This window comes from Balaenoptera borealis, assembly GCF_965194805.1.
Source record: "Balaenoptera borealis genome assembly, chromosome: 2".
Taxonomy (NCBI): Eukaryota; Metazoa; Chordata; class Mammalia; order Artiodactyla; family Balaenopteridae; genus Balaenoptera; species Balaenoptera borealis.
In genome coordinates, this window is record NC_138867.1 from 145,177,929 (window position 1) to 145,200,581 (window position 22,653).

A 22,653-nucleotide genomic window follows, 5' to 3' on the forward strand; every position below is an offset into this window, starting at 1 on the left:
TGTTGCTTTAATGTCCACATTTACATTCTATTAACCATTTTTTCTCCCCAGTCTTCTAGTAAAATCGATGCTCCAAGAAGATACCCTGTGTTGACCAGTGACTTTGGATATCTTATGTGTGGATCCCAGCCTGGAGCTTTGTGTACTCAAGTTTGAGAAGCATGGATTAGCCAGGAGTTGGCAAACATTTTTTTTTTTGTAAAGAGCCAGACAATAAACATTTAGGCTTTGTGAGCCATACTGTTTCTGTTACAAATACTCAACCCTGTCTTGTAGTGTATCAAGAGCAGCCATAGACAATATACAAATGAATTGGATGGCTGTGTTCCAATAAAACTTTATTTACAAAACAAACAGATTTGGCCCATGGCCTGGATTTGGCCTGCAGGCTGTAGTTTACCAACTCCTGGGTTCGACAATAAATGCCCAAGAGATTATAAAAGGAAAATATTTTCAGCTGGGACAAATAAGAAAGAAGAGTGGGAGTAGAAATTCCATTGATCATTGAAGGCTACACAGTATTTCAAAGAGCAGAGAGGACATGGCAGCATTATTAATAGAGGGCCAGTATAGACAAAAGCGAGTATTTTTAGGTTTACATATAGGTAGGGGACAGGGAGGACAGTAAGTAAATCAGTTTGGCTTGAGGAAGGAACTCATGTCCAAGAGAAGCATTCTAAAATATCAGGGCTGGAAGGGACTTTGCTGATTATTTGCTTCTCATTGTATTTCCCATTGATGGGGAAATCGAGGTCAAAAGAGACCCCAGATCTGGAAAGAAGCTGAAGAGTGGTGTGCCTTGAATACTAATGTAAGGGATCTCTGTTGTGCCATGTACCAGCTAGTGATGTTTCAGCATTTCATCATTTGAATGTTTATTCATTAATCAACTTCCTACATATCCTGTGACCAGATGTCCCAAGAGAATTTCCTTTGGGATGGAGTTAATTCTCATCCATTGTATACCATTGTGAACTAGCCCCATAGAGATAGTGACAAGACACACCTGGAGCAATCAACTGGACAATTGCCAAGGATCCAGAAACTTTAGCTTCTCCTCCTGCTGTCAACTTGCTCTGTAACGTGGACCAAATCCTGAGCTCTCCTCTGGTTTTCCCCTTGATTAAACAAGAAGCACTCATCCTTGTCCTTCCATCAGAACCGGTGACTTGTTATTCTGTCACTTCTCCGCCCCTTTCTCCCACCACCAACATCAAAGTCATAAATGACCAGAGGACCCTGGAGTGGGAGGTGCCACAACTTTGCGTGACCCCGATATTCATTCACTGATTTGTTTTCCCACTAATTATTGACCACTTCCCATGCACTGGATGCTGAGGATAAACAATGAACGAGGTAAGCAGGCTTCTGCCCTCACAGAGCTCACATTCTAGTGGTATGAGATGGTGGGGAACATAATGTACAAGTCAACAAATAAAAGAATTTCAACTGGAGATAAGTGCTGTGAACAAAATTGAACAAGGTATTGTGATAATGACTAGAGGGGCTCTTTTGGCTGGTCTAGCAAGGGAAGACCTCTTTGAGGAGAGACCTGAAGGATGAGAAGAGCCACCGACGGAGCCTTCTGGCTAAGGGAAGAGCAAGGGGCAAAGGCCATGAGTGTGCACTGTTCGAGGTACAGAGGGAAGGCGTGTGTGTCTGCAGGGTGGTGGGTGAGGGGAAGATGGATGGTAGACAAAGATGAAGAGGTTGACAACATGAAATTGATGAGTTTTCATCTGGGCAATCCAGTGACTCAATCTGGTTTATATTTTTAAAAGAGCATCCAGGCTGTTACCTGGAGAATGACTTGGAGGGATTAAGAGTAGAAGTAAGATAATCAACAAGGCTTGTCCAGGTGGGAAATAATGGCGGTCTAGATCAGACAGTAGCCATGGAGACTGAGAGAAGTCACTGGATTCAGGATACATTTTGGAAGCAGAAGAAACAGGACCTGTTGAGCGATTAGACGTAGGCATTTGGGGTGGTGCTGGTGGTGGTACTAGGTGAAGGGAAAGCAGAAATTGAGGATGACCACTCAGGCTGGGGCTTGAACAACCAGTAGGTTGTGGTATCTTTTACGTTGTTTGTTGAGACTGGAATGCTAGTTTTGGGTGGGGAGTGTGGGGAGTGTGGGCAGTCAGTTGGTCCAACATGGGTGTGCTGAGGCGAAGATGCCTGTGACACCTCCAGGTGGGGACGTGCAGTTGGCAGCGAGATATATTCTTTGTGTGTCTCCAGTCTTAAAGGGTTAGCATTCTCTCTAACACCCAAACAACAATCTCGTGAGACTTGATTTGCTTGACCACACATTTTATATCTCTTCCCTGGAATGTCTGGGACTCTAAAGAAGATCTGTGAATTCCATGGATCCATCCTAGATTCTACATTTCGCCTCCACCAGACATCCTGCTCCCATCTCTGCCCAACCGTTCGCTACCACATGACTTCTCTCCTCATCCTGCTTGGTCCCAGCGTGGACACATTTAAGGGACCTGATACATAGTGCCAAAAAGCTCTTCCCATCAACAGCAAAGGCCTATTTCCCCACATTCTCACCAACATCGGGCAGTATTATTTGCCAATTTGATAGGTGATAGATGGTGACACGTTTCAATTTGTATTGCAAAGATGTGCTTTTAAACAATAAAGCACTCTCTCTGTGTAAATTGCAATACACAGAATCATTCAAGTGCTCACAATCACGATTAATTATTCAGAAATTTCAGGGTGCAGATAATAACAGTGGCTACCATTTGTTGAAATCCCTCAGTGTGCCAGGCACTGCAGTCGTGATACCTCTTTTAATCCCCATAGCATCCCAAATGTGGTACCTGTTATTATCATCTCTCATATAATGGATGAGGAAACTGAGGCCAAAGAAAATTAAGTAACTTGTCCAAATGGCATAGCCGGGAATCACACCCCAGGTCAGAGAGAGTGTTCCTAACCATTGCCTGCCTTCCTTCTGCGTCCTGAGAAGGAGGCCAGACCAGGACTGCTCCTCACCCAGGATGACAGCATTAATTGAACTCCTTCTGGAAATTCTTGTCACTTCTTAGCCTCCCCTTCTAACCTTTCTGTTTTCTCTTCTCAGGTTTTTAGATCCTTTGGGGGGTTTACTTCTCATTGACGTCTGATCATTATAACTTTCTGTGATCCTCCCTCAGCAAAAACATCCAGTTCTACAGAGCTCTATAGAAATAAAATGGGACTGAATAACCTATAATACAATTGGACCAAGATGATTTTAAGCATTGTTAAACAGGGTTTGAGAGCACACAATTGGTGATGTTTGTGTCTGAAACCCTGGCAATCTGAGGCTCCTTAATAAATTGGGTATAATTGGAGTTATTGGGTATCAGCCTTTTAAAGACTCAATTCTGATGGCCAAATGCCCTTCCAGGTAGACTGGACTCCTGCCAGCTGCTTGAATATGCCCACTTCACATGATGATGTTCTGTCAGGCCTGGAGAGGTGCAATCTTGATCCATTGGCCATCAAAGGCAGTGCTACAGGGGAAGAAGGGGGGCTGTCAACAGAAGAAAATGCAGCCTCAGTAATTTGTGTGGAAGTGAGTGAGAGAGCATGACTACCCCACTTACCTCTTGGGGGTGATGAAAAGTTATGAAGTGAGTGTGTATGAATGTCAGACCTTTTAAACCCATGTTTATTGCCGAATCCTTCCCTTCCGACTCTAAGTCACTGTTCCAGCCACCTGCTTCTCACAGCAACCTGGAAGTCCTAAAATAATGGGGTCTAGGATGTCACCCTAATTCCTCTCAAGGCATACCTGTCCCTTTAGAGTAGAATGAAAGTAATATCATGGCTGATAAATCAGGAACAGAGAATTAGAAAGATGGCCTATTTGAAAACCAAAACTGCCTATTATAGGCTCTGTCTTGGAAACAGGAAGAGGAAGATAGACTGAGAGGGGAGGTTAGTTTTTAGTAACTGTTTTTTAAAACTAACAACAGAGGAAAAAAGACCAGAACCACAAACAAAGTTAACATTTCATACTTCAGAATCATTTGATCATAAAAAAACTCCCTAGTCTTAGGAGGGGTTGTCCCTAGATAAGTGGTTCTGTTCTGAACTGGGTGAACACGGATGAAATATAGGGTCTCTTCCCCAAATCACTCCTCCTCAGTATCCCATGATGATGGAAATCCCCGGGGTTAACTTTTCTTTCCTTTTGGTAGAGTTAGGAATCTCATTTAATGCATTCCACTACTGTGTCTCAGTTTACAGATGAGCTAATTGAGGCAGGGAGAAATAAAACAATTAGAGTAAGTTCATACAGCTGGTAAACCACACAGCCCAGGATTAGAACCTGGATTTGTTTGATTCCAAACTCTATCACACCAGTGGGCCCAGTATATATTCACTCTTTTAGGATTGGGTGCCTTCTGTGTAAACTCTGTTACATGGTTCACTAAGCAAGTAGCCAAGAGCTCAGACTGTGATGGACTTTGGGGGCAGGAGGGAGTGGGTTTGAGTCTTGACTCCATCACTGATTGATCAGTTGTGTGACTTTGGAAACCTAACCTCAGTCTACTCAAAAGGAGTCTGGGCTGTGAGGATGAAGTCCAACAAAGCATGTGGTAAATATTTCACAAGGCTATTTTAATTTTTTAAAGCTATATATTCTCTAGTCATGAACAAGCAATGACAGAACAGAAGAATAGAAAACAGTGATCAGAACGGTAACTAACACTTACTGAGCACCCAGGCTGGATTGGACACTGTGCTAAGTCCTCTCCATGTACTATCTTCATTCGTTCTCCTAACAATTTAATGAGGTCTGTACAGTTAACAACCTCAGTGCACAAAGAAAAAGCACATCCAGCTACAAGTAGAGGAGCCAGGAATTGAACCTCAGTGGATGGACCTGGGAGCTTGTGCTCACCACCAGGAGGTAAGCTTGCATGGGCCTTCTTGGGAAATTGGAAGGAGGTGGTGATACTTAGGGAGGGTATATAGGGGGCTTTGGTCCTGGGGGCAGCACGTGGGCTTTGGGCATTGCAGGGCGGGGAAGAAGGTGACAAGAACAAGGGTAAGACAAGAAACCCATGGAACGGGGAGTTGGGTGTTTGAAGCAGCTGTCACCTGTAAGATGATGTTGAGGTAAAGCGACTGAAGCTGAATTCCCAAACTGAATCTATTGGATCTACTCTTTCCTTAGAGATGGTCTAGTCTGCTGGTCCCTTAGAGTCCCCCAAGGGGTGGGTGGATGGAGATTGTGGGGTGAAGGCTTAACAAATGGATCTTCAAAACCCTCTTGTTTACTTCAGCCACAGGAATTCCAATTTTTTCTTTTTTTCTTTTGAGGTACAACTTACATGACATAAAGCACAGGAATCTCAAAAATAAAGCTTGATGAGTTTTTATACATGTATACATCTGTGTAGCCACTACCCAGATCAAGATAAAGAACACTTTCTGCACCCCTGGGCAGGCTCTGTGCTGTCCCCTCCCAAAGGTAACCACCTACTTGATCTTCCCTGTTTTTGGACTTCATGTAAATGGAATTACAAAGTTTATCCTCTTTTGTGTCTGGCTTCTTTTGCTCAAAATTATATCTGAGAGTTTCATCCATGTTTTTGTGGGTAACAGTAGCCTGTCCTTTTTTGTTGCTGTGTGGAATTGTATGACTACACCGCGATTTATTGATCTTTTCCACTGTTGATGAACATTGGCGTTGTTTCCAGGTTTTGGTATTATGAACATAGCTGCCATGAACATTCACGCACAAGTCTTGTGGTGGACAAATGAATGCATTTCTGTCGAGTGTATACTCATGGACGTATAGTGGGGTCGCTGCATGTTTAGCTCTGGTGGGTAGAGCAGCTTTGCTTTTGAATAGATGTTGCATAGAATGGGGAATCCTCATAAGGTTTCACTTGGGGAAAGGGTGTGGTTGCTTAAATTTTTCTTTTTGTTAAAGAAAAAATTTAAACTTCTCCAGTGCAATCCTCTGCATTTACAGATGCAGAGACTGAGTCTCAGAGAGGAAAGTGATTTGCTCAGACTCAAACTGTAGCAAAGCCACGTCTAGAACCCGATTACTAGACTGAAAATGTCTTATGGGTTTTTGAGCTCTCTAAAATGGGGGCTAAATATCACTCAAACTGGATGCTGGTCAGATGTGGAAAGGACACCACAATTTAAGTCAGAAGCCCTGGGTTCAAGCCCTAATATTGTCACTACACAGTGTGTGACCCAGGGCAAGGCACCTGTTGCTGGCAACCTCAGTCTCCCTCGCTTGGAAGTGGGTGCCCCTGCTTGACAGCATTGCTGGATTAAAGGAGAGCATGATATGGAGACACTGTACAGGCTGAGAAGCATCATAAGTATCATTATTGTCAAACTATATTCTAAGGGGATGCTTTGGTAAGCATGCTGTTTCCTTGCAATATTAATGCCTATAATAATTCACTGCTTTACATTTTATTTTTCAGCCTGATTTAGTAATTCTTAATGAAAGCTTTTCCTCTTTCATTAAAAAGCTAGTGTGGCAGATAAAGTTTTCCAAAGATAGCCACAGTAACGTATATCCCATCCTACATGCTGCTCTTTGATGGGACATTTTTATAATGTGACACATCTCCATTGAAGTTGGGGTGGGGGAGGGTCAGCTTTCTCTCCCCTCACACCTGGGCAGACCTTTGTAACTATCTCGACTAACCAAACTTGGCAGCAATGATGATGTGTGAGCATGAATCCAGAGTTAGAGAGGAAAAGTCTACATTTTGGGGTATTTCCTAGAGAGAACAGAAACATCCCTGGGAGGAGACATGCAGTGTTTTTTGTTTTTGTTTTTTTTATTCTGATTTCACTTTGTAGTCCTTTTCATTTCTCAAGGTTCTTCATTTAAACTTTCCACCAAAAGGAAAAAACATATCTAGCTAATACCCCCTCGGGTTAAACCTGAGATTAGACCTGGGTGCTTCATACATTCCAACTCAGGTGGAGCTTTAGTCCTTAGTGAAGAGCCCAGTGACGCCAGGAGAAAGGCCTGGAGGCCAGATCCTCGTCTGGGAGCTCAGAGGGGATGGGAGTGTGCGTGAGGATGTGCCCGGGATGATGGTAGCTCCCCTGAGCCGAAGAGGCCAGCAGACTCCTGGTACCCTGAGCCCTAAAGGAAGGAGAACACCGACAGGTGTGTGGCTGAGAGTCACACAGGGAACTGAATTTTTCCCTCTTGACTTTCCCCTGAGAGCTCTAAGTTTCTGCGAAAGAAGGTCCTTCTGTCAAGAAGGTCTTTATGACAAATTTAAAAATAGTAAGTCCCTCACATACGTAAATTGCGTCACATATTGGGAAGCAGGTTCCCATATGTTACTTATTTGATTTTCCCAATAGCCCTGTAGAAAACCAGAGGCTGAATCATCATCTTCATTATCGTGAGCATCTTAATTTTCTGTTTAAAGGAATTGACAGAGTAAGGGCTTTGTCCAAGATCCCATAGCCAGCAGGCAGAAACGTCAGTGAAAGAACCATGTCTTCTGGCTTCTGGGCTAGTTTCCTTTACTGCCTCACAGGCTCTGTCCATGGGGGAGTAGGAGTTTGGGGCACCATAGCAGATTGGCAGAGCTAACTTGAGGGAGTTAAATTACCCCCTCACCCTTTCACCCCTCAGACTACCCCAAAGCTCTTTGCTCTATGCATGGTGTTGGCTCTATGTGGAATAAAATGCCTTAGGCTGGTCATCTCTGTTGCCTCTATCAGAAAAGAAACACCCTATCAGTCATGTACATTTTAGTGAGAATTTAAGGACTTAAGTTTTCTCTCTCAGAGATACTTGCATTTTACATCTTAGCTCTCATTGTGATTTTTGACACCTGGAAAAGTCATTTTTAGCATCAGTGAGTAGATAGAAGAGGCGTTTTCTCAGGAGCAGGGTGGAAGTGCATGGAGAGATTTTATAGACACCCCCGTCCCCAATGACATCATGTCCGTAGATGCTAACTACTTGAATCAGAAAAATTCAGTTATCAAATATCTGGATGCTGAGTGCTGGGGACACAGTGATGAGTAGACTGTGGTCCATGGAGGGAGTCACAGTTTGGGTGGGGAGACAGGCAAGGAAGCAAGTAACGGTAATACGATCTGGTCAGTGCTATATAGATGTGAGTGTTCAGAGCACTGTGGGTGCATGGGGGAACTGGGGTAGGAGTGGGGGGCACATCAGAGCTTCCTTAGAGGAGGTGACATCATTTGGGTTGAATCTGTAAAAGGCAGTGGAACTGCCATCTGTTGAGTATCTTAGTCCAGGTTCTCTGCAAGAGCAAGTCTGAGGGATTATGTGCTGATACTATGGAGAAGTGCAGCCCCAGGGAAGCAGGCGTGAGGAAGAGGTGAGTGTGTGGAGAGAAACAGAAACGAGCTGGCTGATTGCTCCATCAGTCTGGGCATCATCCGAGAGGCCTTATGGAGCTCTGTCCCTGCAGTATCCTGTGTGGGGGATGGAGAGGAACTATTTCTTCTGGTTCTTTCCCATTTCTGGTCCCCCAGTGGCTAAAGTTCACCCTGGGGGGAGTTAACTCTCATGCATTTTTAGTTCAAGTCACAGGCCCCGCAGCTGGCAATTTCTCTGAGTCTGAGTCTCACTGGTGAACACTGGTGGCCATGGTGCTGGCAGAGGAGATCAACGTAACCTAGAGGAGGTGCATCTGTGAGGTGCCAGGGTGTTTACATGCACTGGAGTGTCTCATCCTCACAGTAACCCTGGGTTGTGGGTTGCATTGTGTCTCCCCCACCCGAAGTTATGTTGAAGTCCTAACCCCTGGTATCTGTGAATGTGACCCTATTTGGAAATAGGGTCTATGCAGATGTCATCAAGATGTAAATGAAGACAAAGTCGTACTGGTGTAGGGCTGCCCTTAATCCAATATGACTCTTGTCCTTAAGAGAAGAGACACAGAGACAGTCACACGTAGAGAGAAGAAAGCCACGTGATGATGGGGCAGAGATTAGAGGGATGCATCTAGCAAGCCAAGGAGTGCCAAGGAGTGCTGACAACACCAGAAGCTGAGAAAAAGGCCTGGGGCAGATTCCCCCCTAGAGCCTTTAGAGAGAGCATGGCCCTGAAGATAAACTTGGACTTCCAGCCTCCAGAAGAATAAAGCGAGAGAAAAAATTTCTGTTGTTTTAAGCCACCCGCTTTGTGGCACTTTGTTACGGCAGCCCTAGGGGGAGGGATGAGCCTGAGCAGAGGTACAAGATGCAAATGAAACCTGTAAAATGAGACAGAGGTGAGATGGTGATGTTGATGATGGTGAGAGCCAACAGTTACTGAGGACATTCTACTCAGTGAATGCTGTTCTGAGTGCTGTATGTTTATTTACTCATTTGATCCTCACCAAACCTTGTAATGAGCAACTTTTATAATTCCCATCTTCCAAATAAGAACAAGAGGCAGAGAGGTTAAATAACTTGCTTAATGTCACAGGCAGTGGGGTTGAAACCTTGTCCGCTGAGCCTGTGGTCTTTGCGTCCACCCTGCATTCATTCACCTGAGGTTGATAAAATGCCCCCTCTGTGCTAGATGCTAGATACGAGGGTGCAGAGATGGACGCAATTTGGTCCCCTCTCCCCAAAGCCGTCACAGTCTTTCTGATCCAATCTAGCTGACTCCATGCACACACTCGAGAGCTGTGCTGTCCAGTGTGGTAGCCACTAGCCACATGGCTACTGAGCACCTGAAATGTCGCCAGTCTGAACTCACATGGCTGTATGTGTAAAATACACACCGGGTTTAGAAGACCTAGTGCAATAAGGATGTAAAATATCTCATCAATAATTTTTAATACTGACTTTACTGAAATGATTATGTTTTGCATATAATGGGCTAAATAAAATATATCATTAAAATTCATTACACCTTTAAAAAAAAGTGGCTATAAGAAAATTAAAGTCACATATGTGCTCACATGACATTTCTATCAGACAGCACTGCTCTAGAATGTGAATTCCTTGAAGGCAGGGGCTATCTCTGTCCTGTTCACTTCAGGTCCCAGGAGCCAGAACAGGACCTGACACACAATGGTCCCTCAATTCATAGTTGTTGGATAATTGAATGAATGAATAAATACACAAATAACCAAATCCAGTCCTCCTCTGCATCTGCTTATCTGTTCCCTGTAAACGTAGGTTGAACCTCACTTTTACCTTGCTTTATCTCTCTGGGCAGTCCCTCAATTTCTCTGAGGCTTATAGAGAGATTGGATGCTACTTTGTGCCAGGGAATTGAGAGGCTGGATGTGTGGTAGAATTTGGAGAATAAAAACGGTCAGAGTATTTCCAACCACAATGGCAGTAACCACTTACTGGAAGCAAATCACTGAATACAGAAAAACATGCCTGGTGTTGTTCTCAGCAGGTATCTGGAGTGAGTCATTTAATTCTCACAACCCTATGACATCAGTCCCACCATCAACTCCATTTGACAGATGGGGGAAATTAAACCTCAGACAGGATAAGTCTTGCCCCCAGGATTACTTAGCTAGATTCGTACCCAGGTCTGTCAGATAAGACACTGATATGACATAGAGGATAGGGAGGAGGACCGCAACAAGAGTGATCCTGCCCCAGGTCCCTTCTGTCCTGAGGCCCCAGAGCAGCCCCAGACAGCCGATGTCCCAGTTCTCGGGGTTCTGGGGAACCTATCGTCTGTGTGTAGTACCGCAAAGCATCTGGCCACGTATTGTCTCTGCATCCAGCCATGCCCTCTCTGTGCATCTTCTTCACCAGATGACTGGGCCACCCATAGGCTGGCTCACCTTCTGTGCCTGTGATGTGGCACTGAGCGAGCAGGCAAGTGACCATCCGGGGCAGGGAACCGCCTTCACCATGCCCTCCGATGATACATCCCTTCCTGTCCTGCTGGACCTCGGATGCTACGTAGTCCTAGAGAGCAGAACCTCACAGAGAGGCCGCAAACCACGTATGCTGGCACCACTGCAGGAGACATGTCCATCTTCCACGTGTCTGTGTTAGTCCATTGTCCCTTCAGAGACTGTGCCTGCCTCTGTGTCTTCCCTGACAGATCCACGGGAAGGCTTGTCCCGGGCAGGTCCCAGCTGCCTCTTTTTCAGGAGTCAGTTCACGACCAGTTGCAAAGCATTCTGGGAAACAAGGAAGATTGCAATGAATCCTCCTTGTAATGGAGAGAGTGATGGGTTTACACCTGATCTCGGGACCTCCCTTCCACCCAAGTTCCTCACACAGTCCTCTGAGGGCTATAGGAATTGGGTGGAAATAACAGCAAGGGTGGGCACTTTCTAAGTGTCAGCCTCTGTTCAAGGCTCTTTACCTGTGTTAACACCTTTAGTTCCCACCATGTGTCATTGAGGGAAGAACAGTTGTTATTCCCATTTTACAGGTGAGACAATCAGAGAGATTAAGTAACTTTTTCAAGGGTCAGCCAGTGAGTGGAAGAGGGGGATTCAAACTCCAGAGCCCATCCTCTTAACTGCTGTCCTCTGCTGCTTCTCCATTTTCAGATATGATGTTTATTATTTTTGCAATGATCATAGCTCCTATTAATTATTTCCCATTTCATAGATGAAGAAACCAAGGTTCAAAGAGCATTCACAGCTGCCCCAGGTCACACAGCCAGTGAGTGGCAGAGCTGGGACTTGAACTCATGTCAGTCAGACTCTGCATCCTGAACCCTGCCTCCCAGGAAGGGGAAGGAGTGAGAAAAGATAAGAAAAGGTAAGTATAGGGGCCCGGCTTGGAATCCCTCACCACAGGGCAGGTGTTCCCCAGCCTGTGATGTTTGGGTCTAGTGTCTTCAAAAGGATGAGTTTTGTTTTCATGGTTTGGAAATCCCACAGTAGGACACAAACATCATGAGCAATGGCTCTGCCCCAGCTACACCCACCTCCGCTCTTGGCCAAGACTGCTTTCAGGATGTGACAGCAAAATCTTGCCTCAGAGTTGGAGCCTGCAAAAGTCAGGGCTCCCCTCTGGGTCTGGGGAATAGGTGTTTCAGGAAGTGGTTTCATTCTGAGTGCAGAAAACTTCTGTCCAAACCCCATCGCATGTCACGTTTCAAAATTCTGCTTCAAGGCGATGCTATCGGTGTGCATCCCTGATGAGTAACAGACACCAAGTGATGGAGCTGGAATCGTTGTTCAGTGGCCACCAAAGGCCGGGGAAGAACTGAGAGGCTGGCATATAATGAATCAGGCATTGCCTGGTTTCCTGACCAGCATCAGCATCAACTGATGCTCAACATGCAGAGCTGGCCTTGAGGGAATCCAGGATCAGTGTGACAATAACTCACGTTTATGGAGCACTCGTTATGAACCAGGAGTCAGGCTGAGTGTGGTACACACACCATCCACCGAATGCTCAAACAATACTGTGACATCGGTTTTATCACTCCTGGTTGAGAGATGGGGAAGCTGAGAGTTTAAGTGGCTTGCCCCAGGGTTGAGCCTAAGAGTCTGAACCCAGGTCAGACTCTATGTGCACAAACTGAACACTTGCCCCTTGACTGCTGTGTGGAACATAGACTGTACGGGGGCAAGGGTGGAGCTGAAAGACCAGTTAGGAGGTGACTACAGTAGTCCAGGTGAGACAAATGGATGCTCAGACTAACATAGTGTTGGAGAAGTATAGTTGATTTACAGTGTTATATTAGTTTCAGGTGTATAACTTAGTGATTGAATATTTTTATAGATTATACTCCATTTAAAATTATTGTAAAATATTGGTTATATTCCCTGTGCTGTACAATACATTCTTTTTTTTTTTTTAAAGGGCTTTTTTTTTTTTTTTGGCTGTGTTGGGTCTTCGTTTCTGTGTGAGGGCTTTCTCTAGTTGTGGCAAGTGGGGGCCACTCTTCATCGCGGTGCGCAGGCCTCTCATTGTCGCGGCCTCTCTTGTTGCGGAGCACAGGCTCCAGACGCGCAGGCTCAGTAATCGTGGCTCACGGGCCCAGTTGCTCCGCGGCATGTGGGATCTTCCCATTATTTATTTTATACCTAGTAGGTTGTACCTCTGAATCCCCTTCCCCTATCTTGCCTCTCCCCACAACCCTTTCCCACGGGTAACTACTAGTTTGTTCTCTGTAGCTATGTCTGTTTCTGTTTTATTACATGTCATTTGTTTTATATTTTAGATTCCACATATGAGTGATAACATACAGTATTTGTCTTTCTCTGTTAGACTTACTTCACTAAGCATTTAACCCTCCAAGTCCATCCATGTTGTTGCTAATGGCAAAATTTCATGCTTTTTTATGGCTGAGTAATATTCCATTGTATATATGTACCACATCTTCTTTATCCATTCATCTGTTGATGGACATTTAGGTTGCCTCCATATCTTGGCTATTGTAAATAGTGCTGCTATGAACATTGGGGTGCACATATCTTTTTGAATTAGTGTTTTCATTTTCTTCAAATATATACCCAGGAGTAGAATTGCTAGATCATATGGTGGTTCTATCTGATCATACACTCTTGGTGTGAATCTTGGTTTAACACCTGACTTCACCACTGGACTCTTAAGTGCGTGAGGACAGGGCTGGGCCTGTTTTGCTCGCCAGTGCATGCTTCGTGTCAAGCCCAGGGCCTGGCACACAGTAAGAGTGCAACACAAAATTGTTGACTGAGTGAATGAGCAGGTGTTTAATGCAGTGAATAAATGAGCAGATGGCTTTCCTTTTGCAGAGCAATGCAGGCGCCTCTGAAAAGTTGTTTGAAAGGCAAATATAATACCAAATCTTATTACATTTACTTTAATTACAGTACTAAGGAGGGGGAATAAATCTTGCCCTTGAAATATAATAAAGTCATATTTTAAAATATGGACTGTCTCTTCCACTCACTTATTTTTTTTTTAAATTAATTTATTTATTTACTTTTGGCTGCGTTGAGACTTCGTTGCTTCGCCCAGGCTTTCTCTAGTTGCGGCAAGCAGGGGCTACTCTTCGTTGCGGTGCGTGGGCTTCTCATCTCGCTGGCTTCCCTTGTTGTGGAGCATGGGCTCTAGGCACGTGGGCTTCATTAGTTGTGGCACGTGGGCTTCAGTAGTTTTGGCTTGCGGGCTCTAGAGCGCAGGCTCAGTAGTTGTGGCACACGGGCTTAGTTGCTCCGCGGCATGTGGGATCTTCCCGGACCAGGGCACGAACCTGTGTCCCCTGCATTGGCAGGCGGATTCTTAACCACTGCACCACCAGGGAAGTCCCTCACTTATTTTTTAAAATGATAATTTCCTGATAAGACATAAGTAAGTTCCTGACTTGGCTCCACCACCAACTAGCTGCTGATTGTAGACAAGTCAGTTAAACTCTGCCTGTCAGTATCTACCTTGTATGGGTCATGCGATACTGTGGGTTGGTGGTGTGAAAGCACTTTGAAAGCAAGGTCTTATTTATTATCCGTTCTTCTCAGCCTTGTTAATAACAAGAAGGAACAGGCTGCGTGCCAGAGACAGTTGAGTCGATTTGCAGGGCTGGAGGATTGAGGCCACAGAAAGAAATGAAAAGGAATGAGATTGGTTGAGAAATACTTAAGGTGGGGGGATAAAGGGGAGAGGGGGCCAGAGATCATGAAGGCTGGGGGTTTATGTCTACCAGGCTCAGCAAAAAGGGGGAGGGGACTGATGGTTTCTGAGCTGGGGAAGGTGACCTGAATAAAATCACTCTGGTGGCCAAATTCCCACATGAGGGAAGGAAAAAGAATAAACCCCCTTGGCTGGCCCTGTGGTTACATAGGAGCGATGCTGGGCGTCCCCCAGGTGACCTTGGCTGCTCAGGGCTGCAGCTCTGCAGGCAGGTCTAGAAGGCTGCACCCTGCCTGGCAGCCATGGGAGGGCAGAGCACCAGGTGAAGTCCACTGCCCAGCACAGTCTGGGTTCAGTCACTGGGAGTGGGCAAGGAAGCCCCCAGGCCCAGATCAGGAGCAAAGCCAGAAGGGCAGAAGCAGGAGAGGCCCGCGATACAGGGCCCTGGAGCCAGGCAGGGAATGTGAGGAGTAGGCAGCTCAGAGGGGGCATCCTGGAGAGCCCTGCCTGGGTAAAGGGGCAGTGGCTTCACAGCAGCCGGCTGCCGGTCCCCTGCAGGAACGGGGCTCCGTCGTTGCCGGCAGGCTTTTCCAGGGAGGCTGGGTTTCTAATGTAGAACCATGCTTTTGGAGGAAAAACAAAAAACAAACAAACAAAAAAACCCCGCAGGTCCAACAGGACTTCTGATGGCTGTACTTGGGATTCCCATTTGTGATCCCATTTGATCCCTTCCCTTCCCCCTCCTCCTCCTAGGGAAAAAGCCCTGCAAACTCAACTAACGAATCCTCTCTCTTTATGAGGGAAAGATAGTCTCCTGTCCTGCTTACACAGAACTGCTGTTGTCAGTTAGTTCTCCCCCAGCCCCGTTCTCCTCCCTGGAGCATTTAGTAGCAGCAAAGTTGGTATTAACTGGAGTCGGCTGAAAACGAGTCATTCATTCATTCAACAAACCTCCCTCTAGGTGTCCTACCCCTTGGTGCTGCGGACACCGTGGTGATGAACACAGAATTTACATTCCAGGGGGAGAGGCAGACTATGAGAAGTAAACAAACATAAGGTGTCAGCCTGTGATAGGCACTATGAATAAAGATAATGCAGGGAGAGGAGAGTGAGTGACTGAGTCAGTTATTTTAGTTGGAAGACCTGGAGAGGCCTCTCCACCCTCCCTCCCTGGCACGCTCTCAGTGATTTAACAAGATTTCACGGGGCTTCCCTGGCCTCACTCATGGATGCTAACGAGCAGCTGGGGGTTAGCTGAGTAGCCGCAGGGATTAAAAAAGGGTTTCCCCTCCACCCTCTGGCCTCTGAAACAGGCTCAGCCCCTGCCAAGGGGAGCAGGTGCAAAGCTCAAATCCTGATTACGAGTCAGTATTCCCATCTGCCTGTACAGCTGGAAACATCTGACCGGTTGCGTCTGCTGGGAGGAAGGAGGCTGCGGGCTGCAGGACGGCGAGCAGCAGAGGCCGGGGAAGCTCCAGGCTATGGTCGTCCATCTCCTGCTCAGACTGCCTTACTCGAAGCGGAACAGACAGACACACAGGACAGGGTAAGTCAGAGTAGGCCTCACTGCACCCATGTGTCTCCCCCCGACCAGGTCCCCCCACCGACGGAAATCTTGCTATCGGATGGTCCCATTTTTTGAAGGTGAAATGGCATCTCGAAATCTGTTCTTTACCAAGGCAGATAACTGTGGGAGGTGTGACTACTTCCCATCTCAAAGAGAAAAAGTTCTTACCGTGACCCACAAGGCCCTGTGTGAAATGCAGTCCCCACTCCCTGGGTGGGCTACATAATCTTGGGGGCCCAGTACAAGATGACACACTGGCCCCTCCATTATTGTGACCCCCCTGAGGGCAGAGTTTTGTCTGTTTCGGTTGGATGACTGCTCTATTGCCAGTGCCTGGCCCCTGACAGAGGCTCACTGTGTGTTGTTGTTGAATAAAGGCACAGTGTTTTGAGTCATGACCCGGATGTGTTGGTAGGGTTTCTTTTAACATGTGTTAAGGATTTGCTCTGTGTCAGGCACGGGACTAAGGCAGTGGTTTTCAACGTCGGCTACAAATGAGAATCACTCCAGGAATTCTTAAAAATCCCAGTGCCAGGCTCCACCCCACACCCATTCTATCAGAATCTAGAGAGGGAGGTATTTTTAAAGATTCCAACGTGAGGCCAAGCTTGACGACCAGGGGGCCAGCTGTATTCCATTTGTTGTCAAAGGCTGCTGTACATCGGAATCACCTGGGCAGCTTGGCTCAGATGCCTGGGGCCATCTTCAGAGATTCTGGACCAGTAAGTTTGAGAAGGGGCTGTCCTGTTAGCAAAATCCCCAGGGGCTTTTGCTTACACTAAAATGTGAGAACGTGAATTATCTTGTTGAACCCTATGTTTATGCCCATTTTACAGACAAGAAAAAAAAGAGACTAGGAGACGTTAAGTAGTTTGTCCAAAGTAACAAAGCAGGTAACTGGCAGAACTGGGATTTGAACCCAGGGCTTCTGAAGCCGTGGTCTGGGCTTACCCATGGGCTCCCCTGCCTTTCCTCTGTGATGAAAACCCAAGTGTGCTCCAGGAATAGAGGGACAGGTTGGTTGTGAAAATTAAATAAAGATTAAGGGGGTGCATGTAATACTATTTTGAAGATGGGCAAGTTGGTGTTACTACCCCCATGGGGAGGAAACAAGTCCAGCAGGGAACTGACCTTCGTCCCTAGGGTCACTCAGGCTTTAAGGGGCAGAGCTGGGCTTCCAACCCTGGTTTCTGGACTCCAGATCTGGCCTATTTCCCCCAGACCCTTAAGTTCCACATTAGCAAATGAATCACTGAGTACCTAGGGCATCCAGAATCTTTGTTGCTTGCATTTGGCGCATAGTAGGTTCTCAAGCAATGATGCCTAAATGAGTAGCCATAGGGATGGCTGGCTGGCTGGCTGGCTGGCTGGCTGGCTGGCTGGATGGGTGGGTGAGAGAGTAAGGGAGTGAAGGGGCCTGGGTGGCACACTTGTCTCTCTGGTGGGGTTACTTTCTCTATTTTTCAATTAGGTTGGGACCACTAGAGGGCGGGATCGGACAAGAGAAAACAGTGGCTTCACCACTGTTTCTAGGACTGGAGAAAATAATAAGTTTGTGGTGTGGATTTCAACCAAAAGGGGAGGCTCTAATTCACAGAGCAATTAAAGTGAGCAATGCTTTCCCCTCGGCTTGCAGGCCTCTGAGAACCTTTTTCAAAACCACAGGAACACGTGTGGCCACCCCTGACCTTTCTAGATTTAAAATCAACAGATCAAGGGGAGGGGGGGTCGACATCTTGGTTGGCCTGAAAAGTGGATGTTTATAGATAACAGGGAGTTTTTAAAAAAAAGATGTTTTGTAGCTTCCCAGGCTTTTACAACATTGATGGGAGTTAATGTTTCGAGAAATGGTATTATGATAAGTTGTATGCTGAATTCATTTTCCGTAAATAAAACCATATATTTCCACAGATTGCTTTTTCTGCCCTATCATGGGGGGTGTGTGCTCTCGGTGGATGAACATTCTTTCCCCTTACTCCACCCACCCCCTCTCCCGTCCAGTAAGCCCTGGAGTAAGATAGAGCTGGCTTTGAATCTGGGCTATGTTGCCACTGGTTGTGTGCCACTTATGTTCTTGGAGGTCAGAGTCATCAACTGGTAAAGAGGGAGAGGAATGATACTGCAGGTTTGTCATGGGGGTTCAAAGAGAACACGTGGAAAGGTCCCAGCTTGGTGCCTCAGGCAGACCCCTTAGCACATGGGAGCCATCTTTCATGTTACACCCCTTTTGCTTGGGACCAAGGTCAAGACCAAGAAGTAGGCACAAGTCTCCTTGGGAACTCCTTCTAGCTTCTGCTTCTTCCCCTTCTCTCTTCTCCTTTTGCATGAGGCACAGAAAGTTCTGTTGTCAAGAGAACAGCTGAGTCTTCAGTGAGAATTAACTAGTTGCTCCTCCCTGGGGCTACCACTAACTCACCCCAAGATTTGTGTTTTAGGAGATGCCTGAATTGGGAGAGGGACCCAGAGGAAAGAATTTCAAATGGTGACCTTTACAACTTAGTGCTAATAATCATTATAATTATAATAACATTTCCTGGCACATATGATATGGTCTGCACTGTGCTAAATGTCCTATAGGCATTCTCTTCTTTAATTCTCATTACAAACCCTGTGAGGTAGGTGTTTTATTCTGTTCTTTTTACAGATGGGGAAATGGAGGATCAGAGAATTTAAGAAACTTGGGCTGAGATCACACAGCTATTAGGTGGCAAAGCTGGAATCAAACTCAGGTCTGACTCCAAAGCTTGCCGTTGAGAAGGGGGCTGGGAATAAAATACGTGCGGCGTCATTCATGCCACTCCACATTGACGTCATAGAGAGGTGTAGCGTGTCAGGGAAGTTGAAGGGAAGGAGAGGGCACATGTGACAGAGACCCAGAAAAACTTGATGGAGGTGGTGCCATTTGAGCAGTGCCCTGCGGATTAGGTCAGGTTCCAGCAGGCAGAGATGAGGAGGGAAGAGGGCTTTACAGGTGAAGGAATCAACAAGACCAAAGGCAGAGAGGCTGGCAAGCATGAGGTTTGTTTTGGGGACATGGATGTGTTCAGTAATGCATCACCGTATGAGGCTGGTGCTACCTATCATGATTTGCATTTTATGGAGGAGGAACGTGAGGCACAGAGAGGGTAGTTAACTTGGCTAAGGTCACACAGCTAAGTGGTAGACCTGGCATTTGACTGACTCTAGAACCTCTTTAAGGTGGAGATCACATATGATCTCAACTCAGTCACTAAGAGACTGCAGCTTCTGGGAGGATTCCAGGCCCAGAAGCACAGCCACACCCAAGGCAGCCCACCAATGTGTGCCCCACCTAGAAGTGGGTGGGGGCCAGGAGAGGGGAGAATACTGGAGAATACTGGGGAGCAGGACAACTATAGTAAGACTGTACCTTTGCACCACACCTGCCTTTCTTTTCCTCTGCCTTGGCATCTGGTTACTCTCTTGCATTCTTTTACACTGAATAATAATAATAATAGCTCATTAACCACATGCTGACCCTGATATAATAATGAGGTAAGAGGTGGAAGTTGGTTTAGAAACCTGTGGGTCACGTAGAAGATTCAAGTGCAGCCACCACTCTCCTGCTTCCCTCCCTGGTGGTTCTCTTCCTGGTGTCACAACAGCTCCAGAAAAGGTCCTTGAGGCTCAGGGAGCCTGACTGGCTTGCGGGGCTTGAGACTGCTGAGCAGCCTGGAAGGCCGGATCCTGACCCCTGGCCCAGTGCTCTCTCTGTTGCCCCTGCCCTCCAGCCCTCAGAGCCTTTAGGCACTACCGCTCCCTCCTGTCTGTCCTCAGGCGGCAGTCGCCCATGGACCCTGAATGTCCCCAACACCACCACAGATCCTGGCCTCAGGCTCTTGTCACCTGAGAACTCTGCCTAAGGGGGCAGGAACCCCAGGCCACTGGCAGATCTGTTTATGTGGGTTTTAGGATTCATGGAATCCTGACTCGTTTCACATCTGTGACCAGAAACTGCCTTGACCCTGGAGGGACATTTGTAGGGCAGGGGCATAGCCACAGACGGACTAGGCGCAAATGGAAATCTCTTTTAGAGGAAGGTGAGGTATGAGGGGTGCCTGAGGGGATTCCCAAGGTAGTGGGGAGGGTGGAGACCCACCTCCGTGTCAGTTATTCATCCATTCACTCAGCATACACGCATAGAACACCTATTCTGTGCCAGGCAGTGTTGAAGGTGCTACAGAAACAGCAGGGAATAAAACAGATAAAATCCTTGCCCTCATGGTCCCCCTCCCCCATTCTGCTGGAAATGAGGGGGGCAGGGGTGAGCAAATAAAGCAAATACGTAGTAAATTAGATGACGGTGACAAGTGACATGGATGAAAACAAACAGGGGAAGGGGGGCAGGGAGAGCTGGTGGGTTGGATTCTGTCTGCATCTGGACCCTCTTTCTAGTTCCAGATGGAGCTAGAATCAGGTTCTCTTTCTTCTAATCAGGCAGGTCATTATTCAGAGAACCCAAATCCACTCCATTTAGGTAAAATGCAGGCAAGTCCAGTATTTGGCAGGGGACACTCAGAGCCAAAGAGGGACTTAAGGGTGAAGCTGTTCTCTGCTCCATATGGGGCCAGTGCCCAGAGCTGAGCTGACAGGGTGCAGGGGGTGCGCCCAGGAAGCCGGCCCCCCCTCAAATGGTGCGGGTGGGAACAGTACTTCTGTTAGTGGATCTCAGTGCTAAAGCGCAGAATGGACACGTGTCCTGGTGCCCCAGAGAGACAGAGGGCTTCTTGCTGGATGTTGTGGAGTTGGCCGGGCAGCTAACATGGCGGGGAATTCTGGGGCTTGGTTTTCCCTGACACGAGGCTATAAACCCAGAATGTGGCTATAAGCCCATCACGTTGCTACATGTTAAACGGGGCTCTGGTGCCTGAACCAAATCAGCATCAGTCACCTTCTATTTAGGGCCCACAAGCATCTCCTATTTTCACAGACCATATGGAGGCCCAAGAAACACAGATTTATGAGACAATGGCTTTCTTTTGGCGTCCCATTCTGAGTTACTGGGGGCTAGGCTTCAACATATAAATTTGGCAGGGGACACAATTCAGCCTACAGCAGATGGGCAGTGGCTAGATCAAGAAAGGCCCAGGAGCTGTGTGAAGGAGTGTGGACTTCCTCTGAAGGCAAGAGGGAGTCTCGCACAGAGTGGTGATGGTCATGTTTGCATTTTACAGAGTTCTTATAGAAGCAGCGAGGGGGAAGACTTGGAGAAGGACAGGGATGGGTTCAGAAGTGCTGGGGATGCTCTCTAAGAGAACCTGGCAGAGGGGAGGTGCAGGGGGTAGAAACAACAACTTGTGATGGGTCACCTGGGGGTGAGGCGGGCAAGGTGAGTTAGATTTCTGGTTTGGACTCCTGGTTGCACCGTGGAAATCGTCACTGAGAGTCCTGGAGGAGAGCTTGGTCGAGGTGAGGGGGGCGGAGATGGGTCCAAGGTGGTGGTGGGGACATGCTGACTTTGAGGGGCCGGTGGGACATCTGACTGAGTGCAGGCTGGTCTCCAGCTCTGGAAAGAAATCTGGATTGAGACATGGATTTGGGACTCATTAGCTCTGGGGGGTAATTGAAGCCATGGGAATGGAGGAAGGAGGGATACTGGCCATAAGTTTGAATATTCGGAAGTGAGCTGAAAACTCTTCTTGTTAAAGCTGGAGATGTGTGTGCCCAGAATGACTAATGCTCTGCTGATATGGAAACCCTGCTAATTTTCATGCCCATGTTCTCCTGTCTGAGGAGTCACTGGGGGCCTAGAGTGAGGAGAGATCTCCTGTCTGAGGAGTCACTGGGTCTCCTGGGTGTTAGCTCCCTTCCTGAGGCCCGAGAGGAATCAGCTCTTGCGACTTAATGAGTCACTGGACGCCCTCCTAGCTGAGTCAGCCCAGGTCCCCCTCCTGGGAAGGGCTCCAAGTGGCTCTTGGAGAACCACCTGCCTTGTTTATCAGAGGGGCGGGAGGGCGGGGGTGTGACTCCCAGGCCAGTGAGATGCAGTGTCTGGTCTACACGGGGTCAGTAATGATGCCAGTGAACAAAAAGCATTTGCTGGGCTTTGAGGGTACATGACATAATTTTGGTAGTCATAGCACATTCGTATTTTTAAGATGTCTTTCTTGGGCTGCTTTTAAAATAATAACAGTTGACATGTATAGAGTCCTCATTGGATGCCAGCCGACGTGCAAAGCATTTCACCTGCGCTGTCAGTTCATCCTCACAGCTGGACACTGTAGTTGTGCCAATTTTGCTAATGAACACACGGAAGCTCGGAGAGGGAAGGAGCTTGTGCGAGGTTGTGTGGTTTGAAGTAGAGGGGCCGGGATGTGAACCCCAGTAGGCTGATGTCAAGCCTCCCACCTTGTCACATGGCTGCTGCCCACTGTGTTCCTTCGTGGAAGGCAGATCTTTGCCTCCCCTGTTTCCCAGGCCTCACAAACACACTCGGGGCTCATTCCTAGCTCCCTCCCACGGGCTGGCATATGACTTGGGCAAGTTGCTTACCTCTCTGTATCTCAGTCTTCCTTCTTTTGTAAAATGAGAAAATAGCTCCCACT

General features: G+C 47.1%; 1 long non-coding RNA gene across 1 annotated transcript in view; it reads left to right on the forward strand.

The window, feature by feature from the left end:
- Nucleotides 1-22,653, forward strand: part of LOC309623230 — an 86,659-nt gene that overhangs the window by 47,416 nt on the left and 16,590 nt on the right. The window contains exon 8 of the long non-coding RNA XR_014241278.1: nucleotides 52-16,069. This is a non-coding gene — a long non-coding RNA (uncharacterized lncRNA). The remainder of the gene's footprint in view (nucleotides 1-51; nucleotides 16,070-22,653) is intronic.